This window comes from Siphateles boraxobius, unplaced genomic scaffold (assembly GCF_051911475.1).
Source record: "Siphateles boraxobius isolate OS27281-9 unplaced genomic scaffold, OSU_SipBor_1 49, whole genome shotgun sequence".
NCBI classification, from domain to species: Eukaryota; Metazoa; Chordata; class Actinopteri; order Cypriniformes; family Leuciscidae; genus Siphateles; species Siphateles boraxobius.
In genome coordinates this window covers 5,118,837-5,145,187 of record NW_027509130.1, presented here as the reverse complement: position 1 = coordinate 5,145,187, position 26,351 = coordinate 5,118,837, and the positions used below count along the sequence as shown (strand labels likewise).

Below are 26,351 nucleotides of genomic sequence, written 5' to 3'. Positions count from 1 at the left end.
CTATCAGTCCAAACATAAATATACAGTATACAGAAAATCAATTTAAATAAGACTACAATGATAAATTATACATTATAGACCTACAAATGTGTTAAATTATATTGCATATGAAATGTTTATTAACTTTTTTTTTTTTTATATATATATATATATATATATATATATATATATATATAGTATACAGTAACATAAGCAATTGATATTATACAATATAATTGAAGATGTTTGTATGTCTTGTATATTTGATCATTATAGCCTATTAGGCCACAATTATATATAATATCCTACAGGTTTTCTTTTCCTACTGGCTGAATGTTTTGTACCCAATATTTATCAGATTGTTTTAAAAATGTCTATGGCCACTTCACCCAACGCTTCTTTGTATCCCTACAAAGTAACCTTGCAACCACTCTTAGCAACGTAAACATGTTTGTTCTCATTGCTAATGTTCATTGAAGCTTATAGAGTAGTAGAGTATAATAGTATTATATTATTAGCCCCAAACTATACCATCAGATTCGGCTTGCGATTCCTTTTTGCTCGGCTTCCGCCCAAGGTCAGTGATATTCATCACACCTAGGTGTTGATCAAATATGCTCCTTAAACTAGTGACTTTAGTCACACCTAAGTGTTGAGCAGTGCGCCTGTCTTGTGTGCGCACTTCGCAGTCTACTGGCGAAGGACGCGATGCAGCCGCTCCTTACAGCTGATTTGAAGATCGGCTTCTATAAGCCTGTACTTCATTGTACTCTAGAGAGGTGGGTCACGACCATTCTGGTTCTGTGTTTATTGAGATGGGCCCTTTTTCAAAAGCCTCCGTTCAATTTGTTACACAGGGATGCATTTCCAAATGCACCGTCTCCAAGATTGGTCTGCAGTGTTCGACTTGAGAGACATGTACTTCAGATCTCTATCCTTCCCACCACAGGCCATCCTGTGTTCATGTGTTCGAAAGGTGTGAAGTATCAGTACAAAGTCCAACCCTTCAAGTGCTCATAGCCAGTTTGGTCCTCAGGTCAACTGGGAAAGAGTAAACTCGTCCACGGGCCAGCCGGCCACTGCACGGATGTCACCATTGGAAACTCCAAGAATTGTGTCCACTGCAAGGCCATGCAAGTATGCTTTTAAGAAGGTGCTTTGAAAATGATCATATTGATGGTTCTTTTCATAGTTAAATGGATCTTTTCCATAGTTCCATTTCCTACCTCCGGTTTCATTCTGTCACTTTCACCATCTACCTATGAATGCATGAATGAATGTGTAATTGTTTGTATGCTAGTTATGTTTTCGTGTTTTTGTTAGTAAAACTTGTGCACAATATGTATTTGGTTCTGATTCTCTGCTTGCATACGAAGTTTACTTTACGATTTAGATTGTGACTACATGCTCTTAATAGTACTGTACAGTAAGAAAGACATTTCTCGTCCCCGGAAATGAATATTTCTTAGAATTAATAAACAATTAACGCTGAGTGCCCACAGGACGTTAATTTTACTACATTAAGTTAATTATATTAACTGATCCAAATATTCATAACCAATTATAACCAGTTATTATTGATTATTAATATTTCATTCAGCTAATTTGCTACACCATCTTGTTATCCAGTCTCGTTTTGCTTTGAGAATTCCTACTTTTAGATCCTTTTTTGCTATTTGTAGTTTAGCAATGAACCCCCTTAAAACATGACTTTTTTTGGAAGCTATCCTTAATAGTTTTAGTTATCCATGGAGTGTGCTTTAATTCCGATGGGGCATTGTAGGCAAGAGCAATTGGGCACATATCCATGCTTTAGTTTGAAGACGACCTCGCAGTCGTTAGGCCCAAACTCACAGCAGGAAGGGCTCACAGAGAGCGCTTGCAAATCGCCCATGTGCTTTACCGATGCTAGGTCTAGCAGGTGTTCTTTAGCGAAAGGTGTAGTAAGTCGGCCAGCTGGATAGCACAAAAGGAGTGAGCAAATCCTGCCTACTGATTGGCCAGCCATTGGAGCATGGAAAGCTGCATTGGCCGGCACATATACCTTGAGGGTGGAAGGGGTTCAGCCCTTATCCAATAGCTCTTGAAGGAAGTACAGAACCTGCAGGAAATTGCAGGATGTCGGGTCTTCGCCCCGAGCTGCACAACAGTTGGAGAAAACAGACCATTTAATGGGCATAGAGGGATCTAGTTGACGTGGGTCTAGCCTCAGAAATAGTGTTCAGGACTCTCGCTGGTAGGTCCGCCGGCTCCCGTCGGGGGGCAATAGATGTAGGGCCCATATTTCCAGACGGGGATGCCAGAGTGTTCCTTTCACTTGGGAAAAGAGGTCCTTCCTCAAGGGGATCAACCACAGAGCAGCTGAGAGCAGGTTATGTGGACTACCACTTCTCTGCGCTTGACTAGGAGCCGGATATCGGTTTGCCCTCGGAGTTGAAGCGCCCCTCCCATGTGTTGAAACTAAATTCCTCCTGGAGACCATACCCAGGTCCACGCCTGTTTTGAACCAGCGTGGGTTCTTCCAAGGGCCCAGGGCCATAACACAGCCGTGGTCCAAATTGATGTGAAGGTGCCTGTGACACCAAGCGTGGGATGGAACTCGGGGTTTCAGCCAATACTGCAAGTGGTCTCATATAAAGCAGGCCTAGTTGGAGTACTGATTATGCAGAGGCCATAAGGCCCAGTATTCTCTGAAATCTCTTAAGATTGGGTGAAAGCCCAACTTTGAAGTAGGCCGCGAGCCATTGACTTGTCAGGGATCGTTCTGGTGCGAGATTGGCCTTCATTTGGACCGAATCAAGCACTGTTCCCAGGAACGAGATTTGCTGGCTGGAAGACAGTGAGCTCTTGGATATATTGATCTTGAGTCTCAGGCAAGGCAGATGGCTGAGGAGCACAGATCAGTTCGTGTCCTGCTCTGCCTCCGACTGGGTTAGGGCGAGCCAGTCGTCTAGGTAATTCAGGACGCGCACACCCATCAATTTCAGAGGAGTAAGAGCTGCTTCCAGGCACTTCCTGAGTGCGTGGAGCCAGGGACAGCCCGAACGGGAGGACCGTGTAGTGATAAAGCTTCCCCCTGATTGTGAATCTCAAGAACGGTCTGTGATGGGGGGCTATCTGGATAAGAAAGTAGGCATTTTTCAGATCCACTGAGAAAAATCCCCTGGGCAAACCTGCGAGAGGATCTGTTTCCATGTCAACATCTTGAATGGCCATTTCATAAGGGCGTTATTCAGATGTCTGAGGTCAAGGATGGGCTTGAGATCTCTATCTCTCTTAGGAACTAGGCAGTAGTGGCGGTACCAGTCTTACTCACTCTGAGCTGGAGGAACCATTTCCACGGCTCCTTTCGCAAGCGAATTTGTCACTTCGTGTGGAGGTTGCTGCTTGGTGGTCTGCAAATGAATTCTAGCAAATAACATCGTTTTACAGTGTTCAACACCCATGTTGACAGACCGGGGATGGCTTCCCAAGCCTTGGTTAGGGGTTGGAGGGATTGGAGTGGTTTGAGCGACCTTTTCCTTCCTGATGGATCAGAACGACTTGTGAGGTGCAGGGTCCAGTGTTACATTAGGCCGGGGACCATGGCACTTCGGAAAGGGATACCGCTTGGCTGAGTGTGAGCACTGATGGGGCTCAGGCTCTGAGCATGCAAAAAAGTTCACCGTCCAGTCCAGCTCTGGCGTCGCTCGCTTCATTAGAGGGCAAGGGGGTGGGGTCGCCGAACGAGCCTGACCAATCCTCCGTGTCTGAGGCCGCCAATGACATGCTGTCATCTGGGTTGTGCTGGAGATCCACTTCAGAAGCTCCAAACAGCTCGCACCAGAGGAGGTGTGCTTGTCTGCACAGGTAAAGAGCACCGGCGAATCCTCTCTTTGTGGGGGGAGTGAGGCCACGGGAACTGTGCCAACGTGAGCTCACTTGTACCTGGTCGCTCAGTCCTCTAACTCCGCTGTTTCTTTGTCCAAGTTTCCTGGGAGGAAGAGAATGTGAGAGCACGAGGGGTTGAGCCACTCTCTGAAAAGATAACAATCCACGAATGAAGAGAGGCAAGACACATGCTCTTGCAGTGAGAACAGTACGTCTCAGTGAGCTGCGTGGGATTTCCCCAGACAGGCAACGCAGACACTGTACTTGTCAGAGAAACTGTAATAATAACATATACCCTAATGGTGAAAGAGATCTGGCAAATGCTCCAGGGCATAATTGTTTGTGCTCTGGAGAGCGTCAAAGGTTTCTATTTGTAACATGTTTTTGCAGCTTTAAGCAATGTAGCCAATCACAGACATATCTGTTGATCTCTTGAACGAAATGGCCAATCAGATTTGTTTTAAATAGCCAGAATCTACTGACCACTCAAAATGCTAGAGTTTTTGTTCAGTGCTGAGTTTTGCACACTCGTGAATCCTCTCATAACAGAGAAAGTGTAGACATGATTGTACTGTCCTCCCTTCATGTATAATCTTTGTGAAGTTTGACAGCAAGTTAAACTCCATCTATTATAGAGTCAAGAAATGCAAGTTGAAATTCCGGCATTTATTTTATATTGATGACTTGACTCTACAATCGATCAGAGAGAAAATAAAAGAAAGAAATACAACCTCCAATTAGACTCATGACTAAACATAGCCCAGCTGCTCAATTTTTGACAATAAAGAGTTGTTTAAAACTACAATTAAAAGTCTGTTTTTATACAACTTTCACTTAGGAGCAAAAATTTGCCTTTAAATGTGAAAAAAGTAAAGATTTGACATTTAATTATCGATAATTATCGATATCGACTGATATAATTTTTTTTTATTTTTTTTTGCCATATCGCCCAGTCCTAATTGGAAGATACATGGATTTGGTAGACTGAGATTTTTTTCATATCAGTTGATAACGATAATAATCATAATAAATATCAAATCTTTATTTCTTTCAAATTCTAGGCCCTTTTAGTCAAAAATAATTTTGACCTTGTTGAGCTAAATACAACAAAGTCTCCTAAACATTGTGATGTGAGAGAAACACATGGAAACAGAACGTAAACAAGGATTAAAAATTCACCCAGCGGGCACCTTGACATCAATTTAACATCAATATGACATCAAATAATGTCAAAATGACGTAACGAAATAGGTCAAAAATGAAAGTCATATTGACGTCAAAGTGTCAATGTCAATTTGATGTCAAGATTTTGACCTCTGCTGATGTCCTTTTGATGTTATTTTGATGTCATGTTGTTAAATTGACATCATATGCCCACTGGGCTGTGATTTCAGCAGTCTTGTAGTTGCAGTATATATTTTATAGCATATAGTATGTATAATATGACATATATTGTATCATTTCTGTCTTTAAAGGGGGGTAAATGGCTTGGGGGAAAAGGCAAAAAGGAGCTGTAAATACAAGAGTGATTATCTGAAGACATGAATTATCATAACCTGACAATTCAAAATCAAGCAACATGGGTAAGAAATGCAAATTAAAATTGGATAACATCAATATCCTATACATACAGTATTAGTGAGCATTTTAAATTGTTTGTATTTCTGTCATGGCATTTCATAAAGATAGTTCTTCTTCTATTGCAGTACTAGAAGAAGAAGCAGCAGGAGAAGGAAGGACAATTCTAGAATCAGCACCAACAGTAACAATAGCACTGACAGTTGCAACATTTGCAGTATTAATAGGTAATGCAGTAACATCAACAATAGTTGCAGCAACAGTAGGAGCAGCAGCAGGAGCAGCAGCTGGAGTGAGCATTTTAAAATCACTATGGGAAGCAGAAGCAAGAACAGTAGCAGCAGCAATAGCAGTAGCAGCAGTAACAGGGGGCCTAGCAGGAACAGCAGCAGCAATACTGCAATCATTGTTAGGAGTACAATCACTAACAGGTTCAGCAGTAACTGGAGCGCTGGCAGGAGCTGCAATAGTAACAGTATCAAGAACACAATTACAATGGGCAATAGATACAATACAGTGTGCAATTGATAAAATACAGTGTGCAAAAGATGCAATACAGTGTGTAATAGATACCATAAAATGGGTGGTAGACCTAGTAAAAAAAGGAAAAGCAGAATTACCTGAACCAAGAGTAATTGTAGAAGGATTAAAAGACGTATTAGCAGTAGTATACAAATTAAAAAACCTAACAGCATCTGGAGCAGCAGCATTAGGCCCAGCAGCATCAGGACCCGCAGAAGCAGGATCAGCATTCGGGCCTTCAGCACCAGGATCAGCATCATCCGGAGCAACTTCTGGAGCAGCAGGTTCGGCAGGAGCAGCAGCAGCAGGTGCAGCAGGTGCAGCAAATGCAGCGGCAGCAGCAGCAGTAGCAGGAGCAGGTGTAGGAGCAATCGGAGGATTACTGGGAGGACTTGTGGCAGGATCAGGAAATAATGGATCACAACAGAAAGGACAATCTCAGGCACAATCAGCAGTGAAGGTAAGAGTGCAGATTGGTGTGGAAAGCTTGCCACTTTATGTCTGTGCTTTTAATTCAATTTAATTAAATTCAATTCAAGTTTATTTGTATAGCGCTTTTCACAATACATATTGTTTCAAAGCAGCTTTACAGAAAGTGCATTTTAGAAATGTACATAGAAAAAAATACAGTTAGTTAATCATGTAGTAATTTAGGGCATAACATATCGCCGGCGTTGAGTCGTCTCTTCACAGGCGTTTAGTCATCTCATCGCAGGTGTTGGGGATCTGAAGTCTCCGTGAGAGGCTGGATACAAACTGGAGCTGACGAACGCTATTTACCTCAGGACTAGTGTCGCGAGATAACAGCAGAGGAGCAGATGGGAAATAATTAGCATAGCTGCTGTTCATAATGTTAATGCATTCGATCTGATTCAACAATGGTATAAAAGGTAAGCATTATCCCACATAGCAACATTGTGTCGGCCCAGAGCCGGCCCAAGTCTGGCACTTGTGGAATGCGGATCTGGCCCACATACCGCGTTGAATGACGGCCCTTGGGTGGCCCACTCCTGTTTGCCAGATCTGGGCCACAAGCAGGCCATAGCAATGCCACATGTCAGCCAAGAGCAAAGAAATAAACCAGAACTGGACCTTATCTGAACCACAAAATCTGTGTATATTTAATTTGAAGTAATTTCAGCCTTAATAAAGCCTGTTAACAAGCAGAATCACTGAAGGAAAGAAGAGAACAGAAAAAGAGACGAGCAGAAACACAAGAACTACAACTGATTTCAGACACAGTCTTAGATGAAATCCACTGAAGAGAAAAGAAGACATTAAATCTGTGAAGATCTCAGCAGAGGAGGAATAAACAACTCCACAAACAGGATTACCAGCTTCACTTATTACTAACCAGACTGACTTTATTTCTGTCAGACGTCTGCAGAAGTTTTATTGAGAATTAACAGAGGTTTAACTCTGTTTAATTTGAAGTTACCATAACAGTGATTAGCGTTTCCATTAGTTGGTCTATTAACTCTTATTATGGCTTTTGTCTTTTTGGACTGCTGTGACAGTGTGTGTGTTAAACACATTTGCAGCAGCAAAGAAAGCTTAAGTGAACTGAAATCAGGTGATGATGGTGTTCTGTTGATGATTTTATAATCATCATGAAATAGACTGAATCCCTGATGTCTTTCGAATCTAACAATTGTGTTGTTCCATTAATATATTCATATCACAACCACTGTTACTGCAGCATGAGATCCAGCAATATTACAACAATCAGTTAGAAGCTTTTAACAACGAGCACAAAAACACTAATCTGCCATGACACACACAGACATCAAAAATCAGCATATGAATCTCAACAATGGTGACAATAATATTTAGGTAAACAGATCAATTCAGAACATCACTAAAAAGCTTGCAACAAAAACAACAGCAAAAAATAAAAGCAAATATTTCGAATTAAACAAAATAATAGGACAATTCAGCTGCATAATTTATTCATGTTGCAATGCATGCTGGGAGTTTTGTACTATGCTGGTACCCAGCATGCATTGTAGCATTGTACTTTTGATTATCACCATTGTTGAGATTCATACGCTGATTGTTGATGTCTGTGTGTGTTATTGATGGTTTAAATTTTTGTCCTCGTTTTTGTTAAAATCTTCTAACTGATTGTTGTAATATTGCCAAATCTCATGTGGCAGAAACACAGGGTTTAAGATATGAATATATATAAATGGTACAACACAATTGTTAGAGTCAAAAGACATCAGTGAATCAGTCTATTTCATGACGATTATAAAACCATCAACAGGAAGCCATCATCACCTGATCTCATTTCACTTTAGCTTTCTTTACTGCTGCAAATGTATTTGACACAAACACTGTCACAGCAGCCAAAAAAGACAAAAGCCATAATAAGAGTTAATAGACCAACTAATGGAAACGCTGATCACTGTCATGGTAACTTCAAATTAAACAGAGTTAAGCCTCTGATAATTCTCAATAAAACTTCTGCAGACGTCTGACAGAAATAAAGTGAGTCTGGTTAGTAATAAGTGAAGCTGGTAATCCTTTTTGTGGAGTTGTTTATTCCTCCTCTGCTGAGATCTTCACAGATTTAATGTCTTCTTTTCTCTTCAGTGGATTTCATCTAAGACTGTGTCTGAAGTAAGTTGTAGTTCTTGTGTTTCTGCTCGTCTCTTTTTCTGTTCTCTTCTTTCCTTCACTGATTCTGCTTGTTAACAGGCTTTATTAAGGCTGCAATTACTTCAGATTTAATATACACAGATTTTGTGGCTCAGATAAGGTCCAGTTCTGGTTTGTTTCTTTGCTCTTGGCTGACATGTGGCATTGCTATGGCCTGCTTGTGGCCCAGATCTGGCAAACAGGAGTGGGCCACCCAAGGGCCGTCATTCAACGCTGTATGTGGGCCAGATCCGCATTCCACAAGTGCCAGACTTGGGCCGGCTCTGGGCCGACACAATGTTGCTAGGTGGGATGTGAATGCTTGGCTAAAGAGATGCGTCTTTAATCTAGTTTTAAAGTGGGGCAGCGAGTCTGAGCCTCGAACAATATCAGGAAGGCTGTACCAGAGTTTAGGAGCTAAATGTGAGAACACCCTCCCTCCTTTAGTGGACTTAGATATCCTAGGAATGACCAGAAGCCTCGAATTTAGTGATCTTAAATAACGTGATGGATTGTAGGGCGATAGTAGGTCCATTAAATACACATGAGCTAGACCATTTAAGGCTTTATAGGTCAGTAGTAATACTTTGTAATTGATACGGAACTTAATAGGTAACCAGTGTAGAGATGATAAAATTGGTGTTATATGATCATATTTTCTTGACCTAGTAAGAACTCTAGCAGCTGCATTTTGCACTAACTGTAGCTTATTTATTGAGGATGCAGGACAACCAGCTAATAAAGCATTACAGTAATCTAGTCTCGAGGTCATGAATGCATGAACTAACTTTTCTGCATCAGAAACAGATAGCATGTTACGTAGCTTAGCAATGTTTCTAAGGTGGAAAAAGGCTGTTCTTGTAACATATGAAATATGATTTTCGAAAGACAAGTTGCGGTCTAGTATAACACCCAGGTCTTTTACTGTAGTGGATAAAGTAACAGGACATCCTTCTAAATTAAAGTTGTATTGTACAAGGTTTTTGGGGTCGTTTTTTGGACCAATAAGTAATACCTCCGTTTTATCTGAATTTAATAGCAGGAAATTACACGTCATCCAGCATTTTATATCTTTGAGACACTCTGTCAATTTAGATGAGTTAGTGTTTTCATCTGGTCGTGATGAATATATAATTGAGTGTCATCAGCATAACAGTGGTAATTAATTCCATGTTTTCTTATAATATTACCAAGTGGCAGCATGTATATTGAGAATAGCAGAGGGCCTAACACCGATCCTTGCGGCACTCCATAGTCTACTGACGTTATCTTCGATTTTTCCCCATTTAAACAGACAAAATGATAACGGCCTGATGAGTACGATCTAAACCAGCTTAATGCCTGTCCCTGAACACCAGTGTAGTTTTGTAGTCGATCCAAGACTATTTTATGATCTATAGTGTTGAACGCAGCGCTAAGATTGAGTAGAACTAGTATTGAGATACATCCTTGGTCAGAAGCTAAAAGTAAATCATTTGTAATTTTAACTAGCGCAGATTCTGTGCTATGATGCGGTTGTATTTCATTATTGTTACATTACTTCCACTGTAGAGAGCAAGTAACAAAAGGACACAATGTTTAAAACAACAAACAAACAAAAATAATTACAAACATGCAAAGAAACAGGATGTTCCAATCTCCTGCCCCAAAAAATCAACAGGAAAACAACAAAATTTAATTGCAAAAAAAAAGTTTTTCATTAAGCAAAAAACAAACAAACAGACAAACAAACAAAAAACAAATAATAACAGGGAACAGTAACTATAACAGCCGATACCATAGCTCAGCTTTTAGCGATGTTCATTGCCATAGTAACTTACACTCAATGGCTAACCTGCTCCAGGGTTATGTTCTGGGTGAGAGATCTCAAACCAAAATTGGACCAATCAGCTGTAGCAATTTGACACCTCTGCACGTCAGTTGTAGTTCTTGTGTTTCTGCTCATCTCTTTTTCTGTTCTCTTCAGAGGTGTAAAGTCCAGGTTCAGAAAGTAAAAGTCCTCAGTATTTTGTTCCAATCACCTGGATTTGCTAATTAACAGTTTTTCAGCCAGGAGATAGAAATCAGCTGACTGAGTTCATGGGTGGAATAAACATATAGCAGGACTTTTACTTTCTGACCCCTGGACTATACACCCCTGGGGAACACACAGCTATTTTAAAAACCCTGCGTGTATTGGCGCACACCTTGTATGATGTAACAAAACAACAAATATCTAACAAAATTTGATGAGAGTGATTGCATACAATAAAGTATATACCTAAGTTAACATTGTAAGAACAGGTCTGTTTGTGTGTGACCAACTTTTTTTTATGGTAAGGATTACCTTTGCATGGAATTTCCTATTTGTTTCCATATGTAATTTGTAACTCAAAGCATAATTATTATCTCCACAGACAGACAAATCATCACAGACAGAGGAATCTCTAAAAACAGACAAATCTCTGCAGACAGATGAATCAATGCCAGGTAAAAAAATATCTTAGTAAACCAGTGCACAATAAGAAATCAAAAGTGAGCAAACAACGAAGTCAAGAGGACACGCACATAGGCCTAATTTAAACTGCCAGTGAAATGTGACCCAATTCAGATTTTTTGCTCATATGTGACACAGTTCTGTGACCATGTAAACAGGAAAAAAACGCATGCATTTGGATATTTCGAGATCGGTTTCAGGCCTCGTTCATATTTGGAAATAAATCAGATATGTGCCAATGCGACTGTCATGTAAACAAGCAGTTCGGATTGTTTGAGGATTTTTGCGTGAATATGATATGCAGTTTTCGCGAGCATATGATACTCATTTTATGCCGTGTAATACGCACGCACTCCACACCCCTGATCCTACCCAAGGGCTTTACAGTGCATATCATATGCACGCAAAAACTATTTTTGGCGAATAAATGGAACAAAAAATAGAATTTGTGGTATAGATAAGCACTTTCATGAGATCGTGTTGTATGTTCCCACCAGTCCTGAGATCTCTCTCGCACACAATAACTGAAGCGCAGGCTGCAGTGATGCCCCTTTTCATCATTCTCCGCCTCAAAATCATGGTGATGATTGGCGAACATATATCGTAGAGCTAGCATCAAGCATATTTCGTCCATCTGTGCAAGAACCCCCGGTAACACTTTATTTCGATAGTCCACTTTAGACATTCAACTAACTATAAGTAACTTTGCAGCTACATGTCAACTAACTGTCATTAGATTATTAGTAGACTTTCTGCTTAATATCTGCTAATATCTGCTTATTTTGTTGGTCCCCCAACAGATATTCTACTGACTATAAGTAACTAAGCAACTACAAGTCAACTTGTTCTCCTAACCCGAACCCTAACACCTAACCCTAACCTAACAGTCTACTGACCGTTTACTACAGCCTACTAATACTCTAATGACAGTTAGTTGACATGTAGTTGAAAAGTTACTTTTAGTTAGTAGAATGTCTAAAGTGACTATCGAAATAAGTGTAACCGAACCCCCTTTTAAGCATGCGTGCCATTTCAGATAGTATGTCAAGTGTAAACACATGAATCGGATATGGGTAACAATTGAAAAAACGTGTAAACGGACGGTCAAAAAAATTGGATATAGGCAACAAATCAGAATTGGGCATCAAGACCTGCAGTGTAAACGAGGTCTGGCTGTAGATACTATACACAGCAAAATCCCCTGTGTTAAATTAACACTGCTCAGTGTTTATATGAGTCCACACTCAGTGTTATAACTAACACTGAAGCAGTGTTAAAGTTAATGAGATAATTAAGTGAATAATTGAGTGATGATTGAGCATTATTGAAGACACCTGATGTTAACAAGCAGAATCTCTGAAGGAGAAAACTGTAATTTTAACCCTAAAACAGGCAACGTATCTCACGAGATACATGTTTTTATTGTCTTTCTGGGGGCATAAGAACGATCTTTTCATCAAATCCTTTTATCACTTATGGCAGCCTGGTCTGTCTTGAGTATGCTGGTCACATAATTTGCTTCAAATTTTTTGTGATCAATTAGTCAGCCTGACCTAAATCCAACATGGCTGCCAGTGGTGCAGAACATTCAGATTTTGAGATAAGTAAATATATATTAAACTTACTTTTCTTCTGAAAAGAATTCTGCTAACATTAATTGTGAACATTGTCTTAAGGTGCTGAAGGAATAAATTAAGTAATATGTTGTTCATGTTGTTATTTAGCACGTTTTGAAATGTATGTAACTCCTGAGACACGTTGCCTGCAGGGTATAAAAAAGGGATTCAACTAGCTCTATTTAAAATGCACTATTCAAACTTAAATGATTGTAATTCAAGAATGCTTTGGAATATAGACCTAAGTTAGGTCTTGTTTTAAAGAAAACAGTCAGCAGATTATTGTTGAAGTGAAAGCACTTCAGAAAAATGAAAGTATGAAAAAGTTATGGAAGTTTAAACTTACATTAAATTAAATATACTGTACTTAATATATTTTCTTTTTTATAAAATATGTATATTACTAAATATTTTTTTACTTTAAATTTACTATAAAATCAAAGCCATATATCTAACCAAGTTGTGTTCCAAATTTGAAGTTGATGTCACAAAAATTTAAGTTCCCATGAGATTTTGTTTAGGCATAATACTAAAAATAGCCACCGGGTGACTTAAATTACATTGAATTCAATTGTATGCATTCTGCCATAACAATTAATAAATTTCTGTCCAAATATCACTTCTGTCACAAAATATGGAACCTTGAGACTCAGACCTTTCTGACAATATGTGTTTTGTCAAGATTAGAAAAGGTTTTGATCTCAAATTATGAAACATGACGGTGCCCAAAAGGGGAGGAGCCCGATAAAATAATTTAGAGTACCGTTTCTATGGTAACGCAATGTCCAATTTCAAAACGGGTTCCAAAGGCTGAATCTTGAGTTCGTAAGCTTTCGAATTATATATCATTTCTCAACATTAGATCAGCTGAAGTATGAGATATAGTTGTTTTAAACATGCAGTGGCAGTAACAGTTAACAGTTAACATTTGGTCCTTTTTTTATAATCAGGCGACGTGTCTCAGGAGACACAACTCATAAAATCCAAAATATATCACATTGTTTTAAAATGATTTTGGATATGTTTAATTTAAGTCCAGATGATATAAAAAATGATATGAAATTATTTTTTGCTTAGCATTTTCCACTCTTGCCTGTTTAAGGGCTAAGTCACCATTATGGAGATCAGTGTTTGCTTTAGTTGGTCTCTTGACCCTTAAATCATTAACTTCAGATTTTGGTTGGCTGCTGTACCTGAGTTATAACAGCCATATGAACAAATGGAAAAGGTGACCTGACGGTGTTGGTTGTGTTTTAACATATTAAAACCCCCTCTGATTGTAGTAACCCAGTTACAGTAGCCATTTTTTAAATATTCTCCTTCAGTGATTCTGCTTGTTAATATTAGGTGTCCTCAATAATGCTCAATCATTACACAATTAATCACTTAATTATCTCATTAACTTTAACACTGCTTCAGTGTTACTTAAAACACTCTGAGTGATAGAAGATATTAGAAGACATGTTTGTCGTAAGAATTTTAGTAAAAATATAGCATGTCAACAGTGATCAGCAATAATGATAAGACAAGGATTGCCAACCAAAACTCTGTCTCATTTATTCTCTAGAGTGAGTAACCAAATACTTCTTCTTATTCCTGGGTTTACATCCAATACTTAAACAAGGGGTGCCCAATCCTTCTCCTGCCGATCGACTGTCCTGCACAGTTCATCTCCAACCCTGCCTTTAATTTGAAGTGATCCTAAAGACCTTAATTAGTTGCTTCAGGTGTGTTTGATTAGGGTTGGTGATGAACTGTGCAGGACAGTCGATCGGCAGGAGGCCGCCTTTAGGCACCTCTGACTAAAACTGTCGTTTAAAACAAATGATTACATTTGTGAAGTTTATTTCTTTTTTGTATTTTATTTATTTTCTACTTTTTAAAATTAGACTGTCAATTTATTTTGATTATTGCTGCTGCTGCTGCTGCTTTTATAAATAAATAAATAAAAACATGCACTGTTTTTATTACTGTGACATGAAGATGAAATGTAAAAATAAAAATGGAAAAAAAACATGAAATAAATATTGATACTGTATATCGGTTATCAGACATATGACCGAAAAATTTGTATCTGTTATAATTTTTTTTTTTTAAACCTTACCTGAATCATATTAGGCAGAATGACAGGCTCAGTCACCATGATTTCCATTACACGAGAGTAGATGTTAAAATTTCTACTCTCGTGTAAGAATGCAAATGCATTGAAAGTGAATAGTGAATGAGGCTGCCAGTCCCTGGCATCTCCTTTTGCGTTCCAGAGAAAGAAATGTATGCAGGTTTTGAACAATGAGTGTGAGTAAATGACAGAATTTGTTTAGTTGAACCCAAACCCCGAAAAAACACCAAAATTAATAATCTTCAGTCGTATTATTACACAGACTAGTGTTGTTTTGTCTTTTTCAGATTCACCTAAAAACACACAGAACAGTGTAACAGGAAACGGTGTCCCTGAGCAAATGACTGAAGAATCTGAATCAAATGATTCAGTAAAGGTGAATATTATTATTTTTTGGACAAATATGATTTTAAACGGTTTTATATTGATGCCATTTCTCCCAGTACATTTTAAACCACAGAAGCCTACAGCTGGGGGTTTAGTGTATTTGACCATTCAAGCGCAAGGGGCAGGAGAACTGAATTGGGTGCTCACACACGGGTCACTTTTTCGATATGGTTTACTCGCATTGCGTAAGATTTTATCCTGACATTCATTTTCTATGAAATACCGAAGCCTGATTGGTTCACGTCTGTGCACCAGCACAGACAAATGGCTATTCAGCCCGCCAAAACGGGCCTATTTAAATCGCGCTTAGAGCTAGAATTTTTCTTCTCCCCTGCTCCCGATGAGCACTCTGAGTGTGTCGGCTGTCTGGGATTACATCGCAGAAGCTGCATGAGTCTCACACTGCTGCGTTAATGGATTACTTTCTTCAAAGAAAGTAATCCTGCCTCACACACTCTCCCGTTCTCTTCCCCTCTCGAGCTGAGAAGGATGAAATAGCGAAGCCGCGAAGCGGAGCAACAGTGCTGCAGTGAGCTCACGTCGGCCCAGTGCCCGCATGCCTCGCTCTCCCCGCAGTATGCCTAATCGCCTCTTCACCCGCGATGACCAGCGCCCCTTTTCTAGTGCGAGCGGCATGGTTTCATTCAGCAGAACTCAGAGCTCATCCGCATCCTTTTCGAAGCAGTAAGTGAGCTTGCCTTAGACTGGTCAGCTCCTGAAGAGCCCACCCGCAGCCGCCACTATGAGGTGCCCCCAGCAGGCCCCCCGGGTCGGCCAGATCGGCTGTAAATCCTTCCCTCTGCCAATCATTGACCCCCTCGGGCCATGCTCCATGCTCGGGCCCTGTTGCTTCAGCCCTGCACTCTCAGAAAAAAAGGTACAAAAGCTGTCACTGGGGCTGTACCTTTTCAAAAGGTACACTTTAGTACCTAAAGGGTGCATATTGGTACCTTAATGGTACATATTAGCACCTGAAATCAGAGGTGGGTAATTCAGGGGTCAGAAAGTAAAAGTCCTGCCATATGTTTATTCCACCCATCAGCTGATTTCACTAATTAGTTCCATCTCCTGTATGAATTAGCAAATCCAGGTGATTGGAATAAAATACTAATACTACTTTACTTTCTAAACCTGGACTTTACACCTCTGCATAGCAATGCCACATGTCAGCCAAGAGCAAAGAAATAAACCAGAACTGGACCTTATCGAAGCCAAAACATATGTGTATATTAAATATGGAGTAATTTCAGCTACAGCCTTAGATGAAATCAACTGGAAGAGAAAAGAAGACATTAAATCTGTGATGATCTCAGCAGAGGAGGAATAAACAACTCCACAAACAGCATTACCAGCTTCACTTATTACTAACCGGATTGACTTTATTTCTGTCAGACTTCTACAGAAGTTTTATTGAGAATTAACAGAGGTTTAACTCTGTTTCATTTGAAGTCACCATAACAGTGATTAGTGTTTCCATTAGTTCGGCTCTTAACTCTTATTATATATTTTGTCTCTTTTGGCTGCTGTGACAGTGTGTTTGTTAAGCACATCTGCAACAGCAAAGGAAGCTAAAGTGAAATAAGATCAGGTGATGATGGTTACCTAGTGATGGTTTAATAATCATCATGAAGTAGACTGATTTACTGAGATTTTTATAATCTAACAATTATCTTGTTCCATTAATATAATCACATCACAAACCCTGTATTACTGTAGCAAGAGATCCAGCAATGTAACAATCAGTTTGGACATTTTACCAAAAATGAATTAAAAAATTTTGGCTTACGCTGACACACAGATATCAACAATCAGCACATGAATCTCAACAATGGTGACAGTCACAAATATTTAGATAAACAGATTAATTCAGAACATCACTGAAAAGCTACTAATTCACAACAAAAACAACAGAAAAAAATAATAGCAAATATTTAGAATCAAAGAAAATTATAGGACAATTCAGCATTATTTATTAATGTTGCAATGCATGCTGGGAGTTTTGTACTATGGTGGTATCCAGCACGCATTGCAGCGTAGTACTTTTGATTGTCACCATTGTTGAGATTTATACGCTGATTGTTTATGTCTGTGTGTGTCATTATAAACTGACTTTTTTGTGCTCATGTTCGTTAAGGTCTTCTAACTTATTGTTATATTATTGCTTGATCTCATGCTGCAGTAACACAAGGTATGTGATGTGAAAAAAACAATTGTTAGATTAAAATATCTCAGTGAATCAGTCTGTTTCATGAAGATTATTAAACCACCAACAGGTAACCATCATCACATGATCTCATTTCACTTTTGCTTTCTTTGCTGCTCCAAATGTGTTTGACAAACACACTGTCACAGCAGCTAAAAAAAAAAAAAATACAATAAGAGTTAAGAGCCCAACTAATGGAAACACGAATCACTGTTATGGTGACTTCAAATGAAAAACAGAGTTAAACCTATGTTAATTCTAAATAAAAACTTGTGTAGACGTCTGACAGAAATAAAGTCAGTCTGGTTAGTAATAAGTGAAGCTGGTAATGCTGTTTGTGGAGTTGTTTATTATTGGCTACGATAAGGTCCAGTTCTGGTTTATTTCTTTGCCCTTGGCTGACATGTGGCATTGCTATGCAGAGGTGTAAAGTCCAGGTTCAGAAAGTAAAAGTCCTCCTTAGTATTTTGTTCCAATCACTTGACCTGGATTTGCTAATTCAGACAGGAGATATAACTAATTAGTGAAATCAGCTGACTGAGTTCATGGGTGGAATAAACTATGGCAGGACTTTTACTTTCTGACCCCTGGATTACCCACCTCTGATTTCAGGTGCTAATATGTACCATTAAGGTACCAATATGCACCCTTTAGGTACTAAAGTGTACCTTTTGAAAAGGTACAGCCCCAGTGACAGCTTTCGTACCTTTTTTTCTGAGAGTGTGCCTAGCCTTTATGTTAATCAGGCCCTGTCCCTCCAGCAGCACTGCTCCCTCAGGTCATCAGCCAAGTCAGGGAGGACAGGTACCAGCCGTTGTTCCCAGGAATAATTCAGCTGCTGTCAGCAGCACCGTAGCCAATCTCGCCTGAGGATGAACCTCTTTTCAAAAACAGAGGGGTCAATTTGGCATCCCCAACCCGAGTTGTGGAGCCTCCATTTGTAGGAGCCTTCTCATCTCACGTTTCAGTTACTAACGTAACCTTGCTTCCCAGAGATAACGGGAACAACATTGCATAGTTCGCCGTGCTACTGCGCATATGCGCGAGTAGATGATATTTCTACTCAGTCGAACAATTGTATCTCTACATGGTTCTGAGCATGACTTAAATAGGCAGTTGGCTCCGTCCGTTTTGGTGGGCTGAAAATCCATTTGTCAATGCAGGTATTTTCACAGGAATTTTTTTTTTTAATATGTGATTTTGGTGATCAGATATTAGATGTAAGGGAAAAAATTACTAACTACAGGGGGACTTTAACTGAATAAAATCTATTATTATTGTATTTTTCTATAAAAGTAAGGATGATAGACCAGCAGGAGTCGGTCCAGATCAATCCCCACAACACGAAAAGACTGGAAGAGAAAAAATAGAGGAAGTGTTTTAGAGACTTTATCTTAACAATAAAAAAAAATAAACTAAAAAGAGCAGACATTCTTCAGATATCTGCATATTCATTACAGTCCAAGGAGTCTTGTGCTGAGGAGGGTATGGTTCAGCCTTTTATACAAACACTAATGATGATGGACTACAGAGCAAGATAAATAAATATTAATAAGGGACATGAACAGGATTGCACACAACAAAGAGACAATGAATCATCTGAAGATAAGGGTGATATATTTGATGAAATGCCTTTATCTAACAAAGGAACAAGTCAATCTGATCGTATTCACCCAATGGATGTTCAGATGGCTGTGTTCCATTGTGCTGATGGTTTCCTGAAGCAGTTGATGGTGTCTAAACTTTCACAGTGTCTGTACGCTCTGCCTCTGCTTGTTCCTGATCTATTCACACAACAGATTGAGTTTCCTCTCTGGACATTCAGACAAATCAACAAGACCTGGAAGATGAGAAACACCAACAATGAAATCATTAGTAAAACCCAGCCGATCTACAAGGCAGAAACTCCAATGGTGTGTTTCTTCAGGTTGGGCTCTGTCTCTTCATTGAAGTCTCAGTTGATGAACAGTCTGATCAATGAGAAACACAACACATTCTTCCACAGGAACTGCCCAGGCAGCAGCAGAACCAGAGTCCTGATGGATGGAGTGGTGGAGATCGCCTGGTTCTGCCCCTCTGGGAAAAACACGGATAAATTCCCTGACTGTGTTGCGTTCTGTAATCTACATGGTGATGCAGGAGACCATGAGAAACAGCTGCAGATCCTCACTGAAATGGCCTCAGTCAATGTTGTTCTTCTGCCACAACTTGATAGAAATGATAGAAGCATAATAAAAGTTCAAAAACTCTACAAGGACTCAAAGACACTAATTTGTCTTTTTGATGAAGATGAATCTACCATCATTGAGATGAAAAAAGGGAAATTCAAAATCGGTTTGAAGGACAGAAATCAGTCAGAAGTATCTGAAGAACTCAGAAGAGCCATAAATGATTGTCTCTCAGAATCATCATTTACTTTTAGACTTGAAGATGTGTCCAAACACTCAGACATCAAAGTAGATGAGGAAGATGACGATGAATGCAGGAGAGGAAGAGAAGCAGCACAGCAGATGATGAGTTTACTGGAGGATAAAGATCTGACAGTAATCAAAGAATCATTTCTGCCTCATCAAGGGAAACTGTAGCATCGGTGGAGTCAGAAGAACAAAGAACTACATCAACCTCAAACACATGAGACAGAAATGGACATCAGCCACAAACATACAGAACTGAAGGAAATCCGTGAACAGCAGCATGAATCTGACATTAGTGTGTTCATGAAGCTCTTTATTAAAGAAATTAACTCAAATGATGAGCATAAGATTTTTTCCCTCAAATGGCTTGAAATCGTCCTGGATGAATATATCTCACCAGATATTTCTGCTCTTCATCACAAGTATAATGTAAAGTGGTCAGCAGTTTTAAAACTGAAAGAGAACAATGAAAAACCTGAACAATTCAAAGCTGAAGAAACAGAATTTGAGAGAATATCTGAGGATCTTCAAGCTGCAGCGTTTGATCTGGAGCACATCATGAGGGAGATCGGTCAGATCTAGGAGTCATGTTCATCTGTGAAGAAGAACAAGAAAGATCTGCAGTTTCACTTCTCTTCTCTCCCGAGTCTTGCAGCAGAGATGATGATCTCTGGATTTCCACTGGAGCTGATGGATGGAGATGCTGCTCATGTTCCTGTGATCTGGATCTCTGCTGTTATAGATGCACTCATCCAGAAACTGGGAGACCAGGGAGTCTTTGTGCTGTCAGTTTTAGGGATCCAAAGATCTGGGAAATCCACCATGCTGAACGCCATGTTTGGACTCCAGTTTGCCGTCAGTGCTGGCAGATGCACCAGAGGAGCTTTCATGCAGCTGGTCAGAGTCTCAGACGAGATGAAAACACAGATGAACTTTGACTATATTCTGGTTGTTAATACTGAGGGTCTTCATGCTCTAGAACTGTCTGGAAGATCAACAAGACATCATGACAATGAACTGGCCACATTCGTTGTTGGTCTTGGAAATCTGACCTTGATCAACATCTTTGGAGAAAACCCAGCTGAGATGCAGGACATTCTTCAGATTGTTGTCCAGGCCTTCCTGAGGATGAAGAAGGTCAGACTGAATCCCAGGTGTGTGTTCCTGCATCAGAACGTTTCAGACGTCACAGCTGGAGAGACAAACATGGAGGGAAGAAGACGACTGCAGGAGAAATTGGATGAGATGACAAAACTCGCTGCTAAAGAAGAAGTCTGTGATGCAGAATGTTTCAGTGATGTCATTAGATTTGATGTTCAGAAAGATGTGAAGTATTTTTCTCAGCTCTGGGAAGGAAGCCCACCCATGGCACCACCAAACCCAAACTACTGCGAGAACATTCAAGAGCTAAAAGAATATATTATTTCTCATGCCTCAAATTCACATGTGATGATGCTGACACACTTAAAAGTCCGTATTAAAGATCTCTGGGAGGCTTTACTGAATGAACGATTTGTCTTCAGCATCAGAAATTCTCTGGAGATTTCAGCTAACAGAAAACTGGAGACCGAATACACATTGGAAAAAAATGTTTGTTGACGTAACTCATTATTTTGTGTTATATTTTTGCATGGTTTTTTTTAGTTTAACTAACTAATTTCGAAAAGTGTACATGACAAATTTGGAAAGGTTTACCTGACAAATTATAAAGTACAATGAACTGATTTAATTTAGTTAAGTAAACTTTGAATCTAAGTTCGGCCAACTAAAGTTAAGTTTTCTAAACTACATCCAATAAGTTCAGCCAACTAAAGTGGTGTTTTGAAAATCGAATTTTTAAGCCACCATTATGGTGATTAGTGTTTGCTTTAGTTGGGCTTGTGACCCTTAAACTGTTAACATTAGATTTTGTTTGGCAGTTTTATTTGAGTTATAACTGCCAGATGATCAAAGCTAAAAGGTGATTCTGATGGTATTGGTTATATTTTGACATAATCATCACTTGAGAGTTTTTTAGTGATTCTATAGCAAATGATTTTCAGCATTTTCAATATAGTCCAAAATATTTCTTAAAAGTTTTTCTGATCAAAACACTCTGAAAATATTAAATTTAAAATATTTTATTTAGACACACTGACATCAATAATCAGCCTGTGAATCTCAACAATGGTGACAATAATAACTCATGTTGCAGTGCATTTTGGGTGCCACCAATCAAAACTCATTCATGACTGCCATCATGCATTGCGGTATGAAAAAATTATGATCTGAAATGTCTTAGTAATATCCTTTTCCTAATTGAATATTCTGTTTGTCACCACTGTTGAGTTTCATACACTGATTCTTTATATCTGTGCCTAATAATTTGTTTTTTATTAGAAAAACTTTTACGAAATCTTTTGGACTGTTAATAATCTGCATAATCACTGTGATGTTGTAATCAACATTATGCATTTAAAGTCAGAGATTAGGTTCTAAATAAGTTTTGTGATGCAAGTCAAGTGATGATTATGTCAAAACATAACCCGTCAGATCATCTTTTCTCTTTGATCATCTGGCAATTATAACTCAAATACAACAGCCGAAACAAAATATAATCTTAACAAGTTAGGGGTCACGAGACCAACTAAAGCAAACACTAATCACCATAATGGTGGCTTAAAATTTTTGATTTTCTCCTTTGGTGATTCTGCTTGTTAACATCAGGTGTCTTCAATAATGGTCAATCATCATTCAATGAATCACTTAATTAGCTCTTTAACTTTAACACTCCCAACTTTAACAAGCCATATAAACTCCCAGGCGAGTTCATTTAACGCTGGAGTTTTTGCTGCGAATAATTCTGAAAAAAATAATTTTACTAATGTTCATTTGCACTTATGAATTTAATGTATGATTTATTTTTATATTATTTGTTAACACAAGACTATAACACGCTTATTACGAACTAAAAACTTGCAACAATCACTTTCACAATATAAAATGTCACAGTTACTCTGTATCAGTCTATTTCTTCTGAAGACATGTGTAAGGTCCAACATGGAAAATCATCCGGTTTCCACTGGCTTCTCTCAAAAATTCTCAGAGAAAAAAATTATTCAGCGAATCATCTTGAGCGGTTCATTTTAATGAATCGCTCAAATCCACCCATGATGGATTGAATCTGAGAAACTAAAGCAGCTAGAATTTTTTTTGGTGTGTAATTTAATGAATCTGTGCTCATAATTGTAAAAACATTGTTGAAGTTGAGGATTTAATTTTTGAAGTGGTTTTAAAAGCTTAGGTTTAGAAGTTTAGGTTTTAAGACCATGCAGTCTACCAGACAGCAAGATAGATAGATAAATTAAGTTTAGTTTAATATAAAAACATTAGAGTATAATTGAAGTAAAACCTGCAGAAAATGTAGTGCAGTTGTTTCAACTTACATTTTTAAGTTAAAATAACAAGTATACTTGTTAATTCAACAGAAAATCTAGTGCAGTTGTTTAAACATACATTTTTTAATTAAAATAACAATTTGACGTGTTCATTCAACTTTCAGTCTAATTGAGAACAAGAAAACTTAAAATTTCTTGTTGTCTGGACAATCTAGTTATCTCTACTCAAAAAATAAGTTGAAATAACTAAATTGCTAAAATATTTTTTTACAGTGCAGCAAGTGGACCCACAGTCGCAGTGTCGTGATGGAAACTGAAGAAAATGAAGAAATTCATGAGGTTGAGGAAACTGATCTTCAAAAAGAACTAAAGAAGACAAGTGAAGATGTGAAAAAATCTATGTCAGAATTCTTTGAGAAAGAAAAAGATAAATATATAATTATTCAGTGGAAAAAATCATTTAATATTAAATTCAAAGAGCTTCCGAAGAACATTGCGATAGAAACAAAGAGGAATTCAAATGAGATAAATGAAACCACTCTCTATGCCAAGAGCAAGGAACTTGCCTTAAAACTCAAAGACAAAACAAATAAAGAAACAATTAAGAAAGAGTTTGATTTGTTATGGAAACAGTATCTGAATAAGATCATCACAGACACTCCTCTAGACAAAGACATTGATATAATGAGAGATGTGAGAGAGATCCTCAGTGACACCTATGGAAGTGTTTCTGTAGACCACTGCAGAGAAAGCAGAGATATTTTCACAGTGCCAAGTTATTCAGATTATATACACTTATGGAGATCAGGTGGAATTGTAGGACTTATAAATGTCTTTACATCAGTCAAAGGTAAGTTTGGTAACATTTTATCTCAAAAGCATGAAATTGAAATTGAAATAAGAGCATTAGTCAGAGATGTTGCTCAGAATATAGACAAAATTATTCAGTTATTTAACATTTCAAAGATGGGCTACAACATTTGTCTCATGCAACAGCTCATAGTTTACATCAAAGCAAGACTAACAGAACATGAGAAGGGTCAAGTGAGATATGTGTTCAAGAATGAATTCTTCAGGGATTTGGTTCTTTCCATCTGTGAGAGAGCAAAGAAGATGATCACTGACCAACACAAAATGTTCAGGGATGCCAATATTCCTGTAATATATGTTGTGAGGAAGAGAGAAGAGTACTATAGTATTTTCCAGAAATACTGCCATGAAGCAACATCAGCTGCCCTTTTTGGTGAGATCATCTGTCAGAAACTTAAAGAGCCCATTGAGCAGAGTGTCTACAAGAAGACTGCCAGAGATTTGGCTGATGAAATGAGATCAAACTCTGAATCACTGAATGGAAACAGATCACAACTGGAGAAACACATCCTGAAGACATTGGCAGAAGAGGAGGATTTTAACAAATACATGAACTACATTCATAATCCCAGAGATCACCTCAAGAGTTTCATCAGAGATGAAGTCAGTCGGTACATCACTGATAAGTTCAGTGTCAGTGTTTTACCCAAGATGAAGAAGAACATTAAACTCCTGCAGCAGAAGATCATGAAAGCAGCACATGAATCTACTGAACATGTTCAAGAGTACAGAGGAGATGTTGGTTTGTGGTTGAAGAGTTTCACACAGCAGCTCTCACGTGTGTTGATCTTCTCTGAAAAAGACCTCAGTGGAGTGAAACATGATGATGTCGATGTTGATTTTAAACTCCTAGAAGATATGATAAGACAAGAACTTACTGCTATAATGTCTGAAGACATCATCAGTAGATTTAACACAAATACATTTGACAAAAATCTGGACTTTAAGTTCAAGCCAGATGAGATTCTGATTGATCACTTCTGTCAGTGCTGTTGGGTTAAGTGTCCGTTCTGTGGAGCCGTCTGCACCAACACCATAGAAAACCATCCTGGAGATCATAGTGTTCCTTTGCACAGAGTCATTGGAATTAATGGATACCGTAACTTTCTATTACAGAATCTCTGTGTGGATATTTGCACAAATTTAGTGTCAAGTGATAAAACCTTTCTTACATTAAGTGGATTGTTTGAATATAAAGAATACAGAAGTGCAGGAGGCGTTTATGCAGACTGGAGCATCACCCCTGATCACTCTGAACTGCCCTACTGGAAGTGGTTTGTGTGCAGATTCCAGAAACATCTGGAAAATCACCACAAGAAAAAAATGGTGGGAGAAGGCAATATTCCAAATGAATGGAAAAAGCTCACAAAACAGGATGCTATTGAGAGTTTGAATAAATACATTTAAAAAAAACAACAACTAATAGAGCAGAATAAAATCAGTTTTAAGTCACTTATTTTTAGAACACAATATAAACTATAAACATTCCTGGATGTAAAGCAGTTCCTGGATGTTTTGATTGGATTTATTCCAGCATGTTGTTGCCCATTCTCCGTTGTATCCTGTCTTGGACTTTATGTTGTAATTCTGGCCTTCTTTTTCTTCTTCTCTGTGTTTAATGGTGGGTTGCAAACCAGCTTTTTAGGTGCATACCACCACATTTTGTGCTGGAGTGTGAAGTGATTTCATGCATGGACTGACCCCTCTGTCTGCACTTTTAACTTTGTATACATCAAAGCGTCACTTACGCTCTTCACAAGCTGGTCTATTGGCAGTCCCACAGACTCGGTTGCGTACTGTAGGGGACAGGGCTTTCTCATCCTACACTCCTAGGCTTTGGAATGCACTCCCTCCAAATATCAAAGATGCAGACTCTAAATATTTTTAAATCTAATTTAAAAACTCATTTTTTTTTACGTTAGCTTTAACTTGACTTTTCTTTTTTTCTCTGTGTGTTGTATTTTAATTTGTTTGTTCTATTATGTAAAAAGCCTTGAGAAGCTGCTTTAAAGGCGCTATATAAAAAATAAAGTTATTATTATTATCATTATTTCAGTTTAGCGACCAGATTTTTCATTTCTTATATTCTATTCTTAAGTTCACTATTTTTAATGAATTTTAAAATAGATTTTTATCATTTTACCAGATCCTTGGTTTGAACTTAATACATTTCAGACTGTAAATTCTTTGCATCCTTTATTATGAATATCTCTTTGCAGTTAATTAATTTCCTCTTCATAACTGGGACAATTAACAGCATGTTTCCTTTTGCTGGCTTAATTCACTGAAGTATCTATAAG

General features: G+C 38.4%; 1 pseudogene across 1 annotated transcript; it reads left to right on the top strand.

The window, feature by feature from the left end:
* The first annotated feature begins 19,063 nt into the window (after positions 1–19,063).
* On the top strand, positions 19,064–26,095 carry LOC143710935 (interferon-induced very large GTPase 1-like; annotated as a pseudogene). The gene is made up of 2 exons (XR_013194700.1): positions 19,064–21,394; positions 23,455–26,095. The product of XR_013194700.1 is annotated as an interferon-induced very large GTPase 1-like (transcript).
* The last annotated feature ends 256 nt before the right edge of the window (positions 26,096–26,351 follow it).